Raw genomic sequence first — 12,472 nt, 5'->3', positions numbered from 1 at the left:
CTCTCTCTCTCTCTCTTTCTCTGTGTGTGTCTCTCATGAATAAATAAATAAAATCTTTAAAAAATAAAAATAAAATAAAATACGGCCGACTTTTAACTTTATTATTTCTATTTTTTTTTTTTAGAGAGAGAGAGAGAGAGTGTGTGAGCAGGGGGAGAGGCATAAGGAGAGGGAGAGAGAGAATCTTAGGTAGGCTCCATGCTCAGCATGGAGCCCAATGCAGGGCTGGATCTCATGACCCTGAGATCATGACCTGAGCCAAAATCAAGAGTTAGGCGCTTAACCAACTGAGCTATCCCAGTGCCCTGCCAACTTTTTTAAATGTTTTATTTTTCCAGATCTAAAGAAATCTCTTATGCAAATTGACCCATAGCAATTTGTTAAATTATACTATTATAAGTAGAATTGAGAAATTTGTCTTTTCTTCCTACTGAACCCTCCAGAATTCAAAACTTCAGTGAGTATTCTTAATATTTTATGGCCATATATTTATTTGCATAAGTTCAGTAAGAATCTATTCTCCTTGTAAGAGGACACCAATGGAAACATTGGTTATATTATCAAGGCTTTGACTGGAATTTCATATTTGAGACATGCATAGACTCAGATATGTCTAGACAGATTTAAGGAACTAAGGTTGACTTTAAGAAGCCAATAGAGCCCATTGGAGATGTTGACTTGATCCCTTGCTTATAGAGTTTCCTGCAATCTTGTTGCCAGGTGAACTGGGGAGACATTGGGTCCAAGGCCCTGAGGCCTCAACCCAGCCCATCCCAAAGATGTCCCTGAAGGCTTTTCATCCCATCAGAAGAAAAATTTCAAGGACAGACACAATACAGTAGATACACAGAATACAAGCAGTTTTTTAAAGCAAAAGTACTCTCTGGAAATAAGAGAGCAGATGAGCTCGAGAAAGAGCTCCATACACCATAGTCTGGGTTTTTCTTTCATTGACAGTTGTTAACAAGGGGGTGGAATACTCATTATTTGTGGCAGGGATTTCTTGGAAACTGAGTTTAACACTTTTTCTTCCTTATTTGGTCAAAGGTTTTCTGTCATGGCACCTGCCATCTTGGGCCTGTCTGATTTGATCCAGCTTTGTTTTGGAGCACTGCCAGGACAGGCCTCTGGCTTTTCCCATAGCTGGCCATGACTTCCTTTTTTGCTGGCCTACAGGCCTGCTGTTAGAACCTAACTAGACTCATCATATGTACGCTAATAAATTTTATTTTCTCCTGTTAATCTGTCTCATGTCAATTTGATTCTAAGTCCAGCCAGAAGGACCTTAAAGGGAAGAAAAAGGTCCTCTTCCCAGACAAGAGCCTGGTAGTAAATATCTTAGGTTTTGTGAGCCATATGGTATCTGTTGCAATTGCTCAGCTCTGTAGATACAGAGGGAAGCAGCCTCTGAATTCAATGGTGGTCTGAATTTGGCCTTCTGTGTCATAAATTTCAAACCCCTGGTTAGCATTATTTTAATTTATATTATTATTGTTATTATTAATATTTCTTTTTTTAAGTTTATTTGTTTATTTATGTAATCTCTACACCTACTGTGGGGCTCGAACTCACTACCCTGAGAACAAGAAGCACACACTCTTCCAACTGAGCCAGCCAGGCGCCCTGTTCATATGTATTATTTAAACCAAGAATCACATAGTTATATATAGGATGTGGAATTTGTATTTCTGGATCATACATTCTGTAAAAGGCTAGACAACTCTATTGAGCTAAGGGTAATTCCCATGGATTACTGACAGCTGAGGACTGTCAGCCTGCAGCATTGGTAGCAGCTCAGAGAAAAAGTCCTTTAGTCCTAAAATGGGACATAGGGACATAACACAGTATTCACCATGATCCTGTCTTCAACCCAGGTATCTGAATCTGTATATTTACTTATTTGCTCAATGCTAGAATACACCAAAAAAAAGGTTTCAAAATTGCCAACCAATCCCATTAGGAGTTTGTGAGAGGAAAACTAGTAACTAGATTTCAATATTGGTTTAGCTATCCTTTTCTTTTGGGGGGGAAAGTTGCCCAGGATACTTAATTGATGGTACATGACAAAGTGGGGTTCCCCAAGTTCCTCCTCTTCTTCAGGGGGTCTGGGATGGAAATTGTGGATATCAGCAGATTCCCATTATGTTGAGGGATTAGTTGGGCCCAAAGACTCCCCAGCAGCTGAGGGCCTCTCTTCCTCTTGCTCTTGCTGGGCTAGTGGTCCAAAGGGCCCTTACTTCTCAGAGGCCATATGGATCATAAGATCCATCACCCAGTTGCTACAGCCAAATTCCATACCAGGAAATGAGCTTGACACAGTGGTCATTGAGAGCAGTATCAGCCCCAGCATCAAAGATGGAAGAGTTGGTGTCACTGTTAAAATTGCAAGACACAACCTGATCCTTAGCATGGCCCTAATGCCCTTGAAGGGACCCTCCAATGCCTGCTTCACCACCTTCTTGATGTCATTGTATTTGGAAGCTTTCTTCAGGTGGCAGGTCAGATCCACAACTGACACCTGGTGGGGATACAGAAGGCCATGCCAGTGAGCTTCCTATTGAACTCAAGGATGACCTTGCCTACAGCCTTGGCAGTGCCAGTAGAAGCAGGGATGATGTTCTGGGCAGCCCATTGACAATCATGCCACAGCTTCCCAAGGGACTGTCCACAGTCTTCTGGGTGGCAGTGATGACATGGACTGTGGTCATGGGTTTCCTCCATAATGCTGAAGTTGTCAAGTATGGCCTTGGCCAGAGGGGCCAATGAGTTAGTGGTGCAGGAGGTATGGCTGACAATCTTGAGGGATTTGTCTACTTCTCATGTTTTAAACTCATCACAAATGTGGGGGCATCAGCATAAGGTATAGAGATGATGACTCTCTTGGTCCCACCTTTCAAGTAAGCCCTAATAATCTCTATGGTGGTGAAGACCCCAGTGGACTCCACAACATACACCAGCATCACCCCAATTGATATTAGTGGGATCTCACTCCTAGAAGATAATAACAGGCTTTCCATTGATGGCAACTTTCCCATTCTCCACCTTGACTGTACCATGGAATTTACCATGAGTGGAATCATGCTGGGAGTTGAGATCAATGAAGGAGTCACTGATGGTGACAGTATCCTCTCTACACCTTTCCTACCCCTTTTCTCCCATATTTATGTCCTCAGTTTTCCCATCCTCATCCCACTCATTCTCTGTAAGCAACCAATCTCACTAGTTTTTGACATTTCTTCTGTGTTTCTTTTTTATAATGTTAAAAACATATATGTCTATTTTCTTATTTCTCCTTTTTCTTACACAAAAGTAGCATACTATCATTAATCTTTTTCTCTTCTTTAGCTTAAAACTCTATTTTGAAAATCCCTCCACATCAGTTCACAGAAAGCTTGCTCATTCTTTTATACAGCTGTATTATTCTTTAATGTGTGTGTATACTAATCTGTAATAAGAAGGAATGGGCTGTTGATACATACAACTAGAATGGATCTCAAGGTATCAGGCTTATCAAAAAGGCCAGTCTCAAAAGCTACATATTGTATGATTCCATTTATACACCGTTTTTGAAATGATAAAATTACAGAGATGTTTAGTATATAAACAGATTTATTTGTTGCCAGGAGTTAGGGATGAGGAAGAGAGCTAGTTTGTTGTGCAATAGAAGGGCAGCATAAGGAATCTTTGTAATAGAGCTGTTCTATATCTGGATGGTGGTGGGGATCACACAAATCTATATATGTGATAAAAAGGTTTGGTAGAATTTTTCTGTAGAAATATCTGACATTAGTACTTTTTGTAGAGTATTTCCTAGATAATCTTCTTTATTTCTTTTACAGAACTTGCTGTATCTCCTAGAGACAATACACATTTAATCAAGGTTTTCATATTTATTTGTTGAAAATGTCAGCAGTTTCATATGTTTTTAATTTATTCCCTTTAAATATTTATTTCTTCCCTTGTCATGCATTACATGAATATTGGTGTTTTATTTTTCTAATGAAGTCTGTTAATTATTTTTTTAAAAATAGGATTTTTGAGTTATTAATTACATATAATGTTTCCAATTTCCTACCTAATTTAACTTCTAGTTTTATATTTATGATGTCTGTGTATGTGTGTTTTTATTTTGCTTTATTTGGTCTTATTTTCCTAGGTTTTGAGTTGGGAATTACATTAATTTTCATTCTCTCATTTTCATTAACACAAGTGCTTAAGGTTATACATTTTCCACTAATATGCTTTAAATGCATTTCATAGATTCTAAGATGTAGTGATATTTTTAATATTTTATTTTGGGATAATTGCAGATTCACATACAGTTTTAAGAAATAACATGGATATCCAGTATATCCTTCATTTTGCTTCTAACAATAGTAATAATTTCCATGTCTGACAGCCTTATTCAGATTTCTCCAGTTTTCATGTATTTATTTGAATGTGTGTATTTACTTATTAATTTTATCACATATATAGATTTGTGTGAACGCCACCAACATCCAGATATAGAACAGTTCTATTACAAAGATTCCTCATGCTGCCCTTCTATTGCACAACAAACTAGCTCTCTTCCCCATCCCTAACTCCTGGCAACAAATAAATCTGTTCCCCATCTCTGTAATTTTATCATTTCAAAATGTCATATAAATGGAATCACACAATATGTAGCTTTTGAGATTGGCCTTATTTGCTCAACCTGATACCTCAAGATCCACTCTAGTTGTTGTATGTATCAATAGCTCATTCCTTTTTATTGCAGATTAATATCCATGGAATGGATAAACAACACAGTGTTTAACCACAAGCCTTTTGAAGGACGTCTGGATTTGTTCCAGGTTTTAGCTATTTTGAATAAAGTATCCTATGAACATTCATGTGCAGGACTTTGCATGAGTATAAGTTTTCATTTCTCTTGGATACATAGCCAAGAGTTCAATTGCCGGGTTGTATAGTCATTACAAATTTATCTTTATAATAACCTGCTATACTCTTATCAAGAATGATTATGCCATTTACATTCCCACCAGCAATTTATGAATGTACAGTTTCTCTACATCCTCATCAGCATTTAGTATATAACTATCTTTTATTTTGATATGTGTATACAGCTATCTCAGTATGTTTTTTTTTTTCAGTATGGTTTTAATTTGCATTTCCCTACTGGCAAATGATGTTGGACATCTTTTCACTGATTATTTGCCATCTGTATATCCATCTGTTCGTGTCTTTTTGGTAATTTTCTAATAAGATTTTTTGTTTTTATTTTTAGGGCTTAGTTTGAGAATTTTATTTTATATATTCTAAATATAAGTCCTTTTTCAAATATGTAGTTTGCAAGTATTTTCTCCCAACCTGTAGCTTGTTTTATACTCTTCACAGAATAGAACAGTGTCTTTGTAAAGCAAACTGTTTTATATAGTAAATATTCATAACTTTGATGAGGTCCATTTTATCAATTTTTACTTCTGTGGATCATGCTCTTGGTGTCAAGCTCAAGAATTTTTCATGTAGCCCTAGGTCATGAATATTATCTCCTATGTTTTTTTCTAAAATTTTATGGTGTTATGCTTTACATTTAAGTTCATCATATACTTTGGTTAATTTTTGTATAAAGTTTTGAGATTTGAATCAAATTTTAGTTTTTGTTTATGGATGCTCATTTTCTCCAGCACCATTTGTTGAAGGGTCAATCCTTCCTCCATGTAATTGCCTTCACATCTTTGTCAAAATTTTCACAACTATGTCTGTTCCTCCAACAATAGCATATAGTCTTGGTTACTTTAGCTATTTGGAAAGCCTTAATATAAGTTATAATTCCTCCCACTTTATTCCTTTTTATTTTTCAAAATTATTTTGGCTATTCTAGGCCCAGTGACTTTCCATATAAATTTTAGAATATGCTTGCATATGTCTACAGAAAAACCTTGCTGGGATTTTTTTTTTTTTTTTAAATAAGAGTTGCATTATACCCATTAGTTGATTTGGGGAGAATTTTTAAAAGATTTTATTTATTGAGAGAGAAAACACAAGCAGAGAAAGAGGGGGAGAAGGAGAAAAAGAATCTTAAGCAGACTCCCCACTGACCATGTAGCCCAACCCAGGGTTCAATCTCATGATCCTGAGATCATGGCCAGAGCTGAAATCAAAGGTCAGGCACTTAACAGTTTGAGCCACCCGGGCACCCTGAAAATTGACTTTTTTACTATATTAAGGCTCCAGTTGATGAACACAGTATGCCTATTCATTTATTTAGATTTTTTTTTATTTCTTTCACCAGCATTCTATAATTTTAACCTTACATATATTGTTCCTTTCATAATATATAAGAATTTTATTTTCTTTGGAGCAACTGTGATATTGTTTCTTAGTCAAATTTCAATCTTAGCTAGTGAATTAATTTTTGTCTGTTAATGTCATATCCTGTAACTTTAGAATACTTGTTAGTCCTAGGAATTTCTTTTTGTAGATTTTTGCAATATTTTACATAATAATATAAGGGAAGAAGTTAAGATGGCATAGAAGTAGGGGGACACTGGGTTTGCCTCATCACTCAAACACAGCTAGATTAACATTATTTTTTTTAAGATTTATTTATTTATTCATGAGAGACACAGAGAAAGAGGCAGAGACACAGGCAGAGGGAGAGGGAGAAACAGGCTCCCTGGAGGGAACCCGATGTGGAACCTGATCCTGGAACTCCAGGGTTACGCCCAGAGCCAAAGGCAGCCACTCAACCACTGAGCCACCCAAGGGTTCCTAGATTAACATTAAACAAAATTTAACACCTAGGAAATCGATCTGAGGATTTAGAGAACAATTTGCATAATTAGGAGAGAATGTAGTAGCATGGTTGGATTTCAGGAGCAACATAGCACCCCCAGTAGAGGCTAGAGTTGCTTACACCAAACCCTGCCCTGCTGTACCCTAGAAGTAAAAGGGAAGGTTTGACTAAGGACAGTGGTCCTTTCCTACAGAAGACCAGCACAAGCCCCCCACATGCACTAAGTCTACTGGTCATAGACTGCTCCAAAGTGTCAGCTTAACTTCTGATGGAAAGACCAAGCTTGCTTGCTTGCTTTCTTCTTTTTTCCTTTGGTATCAGGCTTATCGTTTTTTGTTTCTTTTGTTTCCTTTTCTCTTTTTTAGATCAGGCTTCTTTTTTAGTTTTCTTATTTTTCTTTGGAATCAGGTTTATAGAGTTTTGTCCACCAGAAACATTTCTGAAAGCACCAGACCCTGTACAGTGTATGACCCCTTCTTAATATAATATGACTCTCAGTAGCAGGAACTATAACAAGATTTCATAACACACAAAAGACAGAAACCTAAACAAAACTACAAGATGGAAGAATTATCCCTGAAAGGAAGATCAAGAAGAAATCATAGACCAGGATTTCCTCAAAATAAATATAAGCAATGTATCTGAATATCTGAACAAGAAGTTAAAACAATAGTCATAAGAATACGAGCTGGGCTTGAAATAAGAAAAGAAGATACCAGAGAAACCCTTACTACAGAGGTAAAAGACCTAAAAACTAGTCAGACTGAATTAAAAATGCTATAACTGAAGTGCAAAACTGATGGTAATCACAATGAGGATGGAAGAAGCAGAGGAATGAAGAGGTGGTATAAAAGATAAAATTATGGAAAATAATAAACCAAAAAGGAGAGGGAAAGAAAACCTCTAGATCACAAATGTAGACTGAGGAAACTCAGCAACTCCATAAAGCACAATAATATCCATATCACGTGAGTCCCAGAAGAAGAAGAGTGAGAAAAGGGGTCAGAAAGTTTATTTGAACAAATTATAGCTGAGAACTTTCCTAAACTGGGTAAGGAAACAGGCATTCAAGTCTAAGAGGCACAGAGAACTCCCCTCAAAATCAATAAAAATCAGTCAACAAAAAGAAATATCATAGTGAAACTTGCAAAATACAAAGATTAAGAGAGAATTCTGAAAGTAGATAGGAATAAAAGATCCTTAACCTACAAGGGTAGACATATAAGGTAAGCAGTAGATCTGTCCACAGAAACTAAACAGGCCATAAGTCAGTGGCATGATATATTCAGCATGTTAAATGGGAAAAATATCCAACCAAGAATATTATATCCAGCAAGGATGTCATTCAGAATAGAAGGAGAGATTAAGAGTTTCCAAGACAAACAAAAACTAAAGGAGTTTGTGAACACTAAGCCAGTTCTGCAAGCACTATTAAAGAGAGCTCTTTAAGCAGGAAAGAGAATCCAAAAGCAACAAAGACTAGAAAGAAACAATCTACAGGAACAACAACTTTACAAGTAATATAATGGCACTAATTTCATATCTATCAATAATTACTCTGAATGTAAATGAAAAAAATGTTCCAATCAAAATACACAGAGAATCAGAATGGGTAAAAAATAAGATCTATTGATATACTGCTTGCAAGAGACTCATTTTAAATCCAAAAACACCTCTAGAATGAAACTGAGAGATTAGAGAATCATTTATCATGATAATGGACATCAAAAGAAAGCTGGATTGGCCATACTTAAAACAAAGACTGTAATAAGAGATGAAGAAGGACATAATATTATAATAAGGGGTCTATCCAACAAGAAGATCTAACTGTTAAAAATATTTATTTCCCCAAATTAGGAACACCCAAATGTAAAAATCAATTAGTACCAAACTTAAAGACAGTTATTGATAATAATGCAATAGTAGTGGGAGACTTGAACACCCCATTTACAACAAAGGATAGATAATCAAAACAGAAAATGAACAAGGAAACAATGGCTTTGAATGGCAACTGGACTAGATGGACTTAACAGATATATTGAGAACATTCTATCCTAAAACAGTAGAATATACATTCTTTTCAAGTACATATGGGACATTCTCCAGAATAGATCAAATACTGGGTCACAAATCAAACCCCAACCAATATAAAGAGACTGAGATCAAACCATGTATATTTTCAGACCACAATGCTATGAAACTTGAAGTCAACCACAAGAAAAAAAAAATGGGAAAGACCACAAATATACAGAGATTAAAGAACATCCTACTAAAGAATGAATGTACTAACAAGGAAATTAGAAAAGGAATAAAAACAAATGCATGGAAGCAAATGGAAATGAAAACATGACAGTCCAAAACCTTTAGGATGAAGCAGAGGTTGTCATAAGAAGGCAGGATATAGTAATACAGGTCTTCTTCAAGAAGCAAGAAAAGTCTCATATCCACAACCTATGCTTACACCTAAAGAAACAATAATATAATCTGTAAATAGAAATAATTTTATTTTTTTCTTTCTACCTATTAGCATTTATATTATTTTTCTTTTTATTTTAAATATATATTTTAAATATTTTATTTACTTTATCATGACAGGCACAGAGAGAGAGAGAGGCAGAGACACAGGCAGAGGGAGAAGCAGGCCCCATGCAGAGAGCCGGATGTGGGACTTGATCCCAGGTCTCCAGGATCATGCCAAGGGCTGAAGGCGGCGTTAAACTACTGAGCCACCCTGGCTGCCCTATATTATTTTTCTTATCTTTTGTACCAGCTGTAGTGTTGTTTTTTTTTATCATTATTTTTAAATTTGTTTACTTTTTAGTTTGTATTTCCCTTTTCACTAATATATAAATCATGTCTTTTTATTTTGTATTTTTGATGCTTTCACATTTTTGGAGTCCTGCTGACCCTGGAGAGATTGCCCTCCCAAGGCTAGTCAATTCCTAGATATAGCAAACAACTCACTTAGATTATATCTTTCATATGCAAACCAACCAGTCCAGGGTCCATACTCCCAAATACCTTCTTTATCAGGCTATCACACTCTTGGTCACTATTGCCTCCTATGCTTCCTTCCACACAGTGTTGTTTTTCATGTTATATTTTATATTCTTCAAAAATACATGACTCTTCCATTTTTTTTTATTATTTTTTTTTATTTAAGTCATGTGTCTAAAGTATATTCACTGGATTCTTCTTGTGTAAGTAGATAGCTTCTGTCATCCTGGTTCATGCACTTGACAACACAGTCTGATTGCTGGAATTAGTAATAGAACAGCAGATAGCAGAAAGTAAAGCCTGTGTATTAATCAATAGTGATTAAATTAGAAAGTAGGAACTACAATGACTCCACCATGTGTTTCTAAGAAAGCAGTACAAGCTAACTAGTGCGCTTCTGTATGTGGTCCCTATTGTAAGGTATGACTCTTCCTTTTGGGATCTGTGAGCGTAAGAGATTACCTTTTCAATGGCAGTTGTCTTCTGACCTGTTGCCTTTGCCATACCTAAATAACAATAAAAGCTATATTTTGAATAAAGAGGTGTTTAACAGTAAGTTTTTATTCCTGGTAGAAAGACCCTTTGGTTTATATCTTGTAACTAATTTCTAGTTTTATTGCATTGTTAGAAAAAATTATCAATGTCTTTTCTTTTGTCAGGATGTAAAAGATCAGTAATTGTAAGGTCTTCCTAATTGATTTTCTTATTCAGATTTTCTATATACCCACTTATTATTTGTCCTTTTAATCTTAAAGAAGTGTATAAAAGTCTCTCTTTTTTTTTTAAGATTTTATTTATTTATTCATGAGAGACACAGAGAGAGAGAGAGAGAGAGTCAGAGACCCAGGCAGAGGGAGAAGCAGGCTGCATGCAGGGAGCCCGATGTGGGACTCGATCCCGGGTCACCAGGATCAGGCCCTGGGCCGAAGGTAACACTGAACCACTGAGCCACCTGGGCTGCCCAATTCTCTCATTTTTATAATGTTTTTTCCTCAGTGTCTTCGTATATTACCTGAGGTATCTACTATATAGATGCTCAGTGCATAGATAATGAATATTATATTTTCATTTTGAATTGTGTCTTGATATAAAATGTGCTTTTCTTTGTCATGTTTAATAGTTGTGACTTAAACTCTTACTTGTCTGATATCAGAATTTCAACCTGTGCTTTCTTATTGTTTTCCTTTGCCTGGCATACCTTTGTCCATCTCTGTTTTTAACCTTTCTGGATCCTTTTGTTTGCATATGCTTTTATATACATCATACAGTTGAGTCTTGCTTTGTGAGTTAAACTGAGAATCTTAAACCCATGCACATTTATTGAAAAGACTGATACTGTTTGGTCTCCACTCTATCCAAGCAAGCACAATTACTAGGCCTGTTGTGTTTGCTTTCTCTGTGTAATGTGCTCTCTGTTTGTTTATTTTAAAAAAAAAGTAATTTCGTATTTTTTGTCCTAATGGCTATCTTTATATTTCAAGTGCCCCTTTGTTCTGGTTTTCTTGTTTGATCTTTTATTATCTAGTTAGTAAATTTGTAGTAGAATCTTTTGACTATACCTATTGTTTACACAACAGCGAATGAGGTTTCTACTTTCCTTTTTCCCACTCTCTTCCTGCATTTGTAGGTATATTATTTCTACCATCAAAAGATATATTTGTATGTTTTTCTGTAGCCCTCCTCCCCATGTTATTTTAGTCTTAGATCATTAATTAAACACATAAAGTTGTCACCATCCTTTTATTTTATTTTATTTTTTTTGCCAAACTTCCCTTAGTCACCTCTTGGTTTAACAAAGCTTGTCCTCTCAGATTGCTCAAAAAAAATTGATCCCTAATATCATGTTTTCAATTTTTTGACTATAGCCTGATCACTCAAAGGACAGTTTGCCGAGGTAAAAAAGCCTTCTTCATCCACTCCTTCCTTGAATATCCTGAAACGGTTGCTCATTGCTTTCTTGCTTTATAATTGCTTTTGAGAAGGCTAATGACAGCCTGATTTTCATGAAATGTGTTTGTGTAGGCCTAGAGGGCCTGATTAATTTTTTCTTTGTATTTTAAGTTGAATAGTTTTGCTAAATTATGCCTATGGCCTGATTATTCTGGATCATCTTTCAAAGATAACTAGGAAGCTCTATAGATCTATATTTTGTTTCTGGAAAGTGTTCTGTCTAATAAATATAAATATTAATGTCATTCCAGCATTGTTTCTTCTTCAGTAACTTCAGTTATATTTATATGAATCTTCTTTGCTTGTCTTTTTCAACTGGTGCCTCTCTGACCAATTTTACTCCATTTTCTCAACTTTTATTCTGTTTGATGTTTTCCTACTTTTGTTTCTCAGGAATCTTATAATTTCATCTTTACTTAAGCAATTTTCTCTTTTTTCTTCTATTTCTTTCCTAAGGTGGATCAACTACCATTTTTTTTTTTTTTTTTTTTTTACAATTTTGGTAGTTTCTTTCCCGTTTTAAATTTCTAATTTAAGGTTATTGGGATGTTTTTATATCACTAAATATTTGAAAATTTAATTTATTTCAAAATATTAGATTCCTTCTACTGTGTGTGTGTGTGTGTGTGTGTGTGTGTATAGCTTGTGTTAGCTAAAATGGTTTATTATCATTTATGATTTTCTTCTTAAAATGACTTTCTGGAAATAAAAATGTCTTTTGCCTTGCTTTTCATGAACAAGGCT

At 35.4% G+C, this 12,472-nt stretch overlaps 1 pseudogene; it reads right to left on the bottom strand.

Annotated features, from left to right (window-relative positions):
* The window catches only part of LOC119876223, a 36,539-nt pseudogene extending 25,553 nt beyond the window's left edge, over nucleotides 1–10,986 (bottom strand).
* Nucleotides 10,987–12,472: the final 1,486 nt, after the last annotated feature.

The sequence above is a fragment of the Canis lupus genome, chromosome 4 (genome assembly GCF_011100685.1).
Source record: "Canis lupus familiaris isolate Mischka breed German Shepherd chromosome 4, alternate assembly UU_Cfam_GSD_1.0, whole genome shotgun sequence".
Lineage (NCBI taxonomy): Eukaryota > Metazoa > Chordata > Mammalia > Carnivora > Canidae > Canis > Canis lupus.
This window is presented reverse-complemented; position numbering and strand designations above follow the sequence as displayed.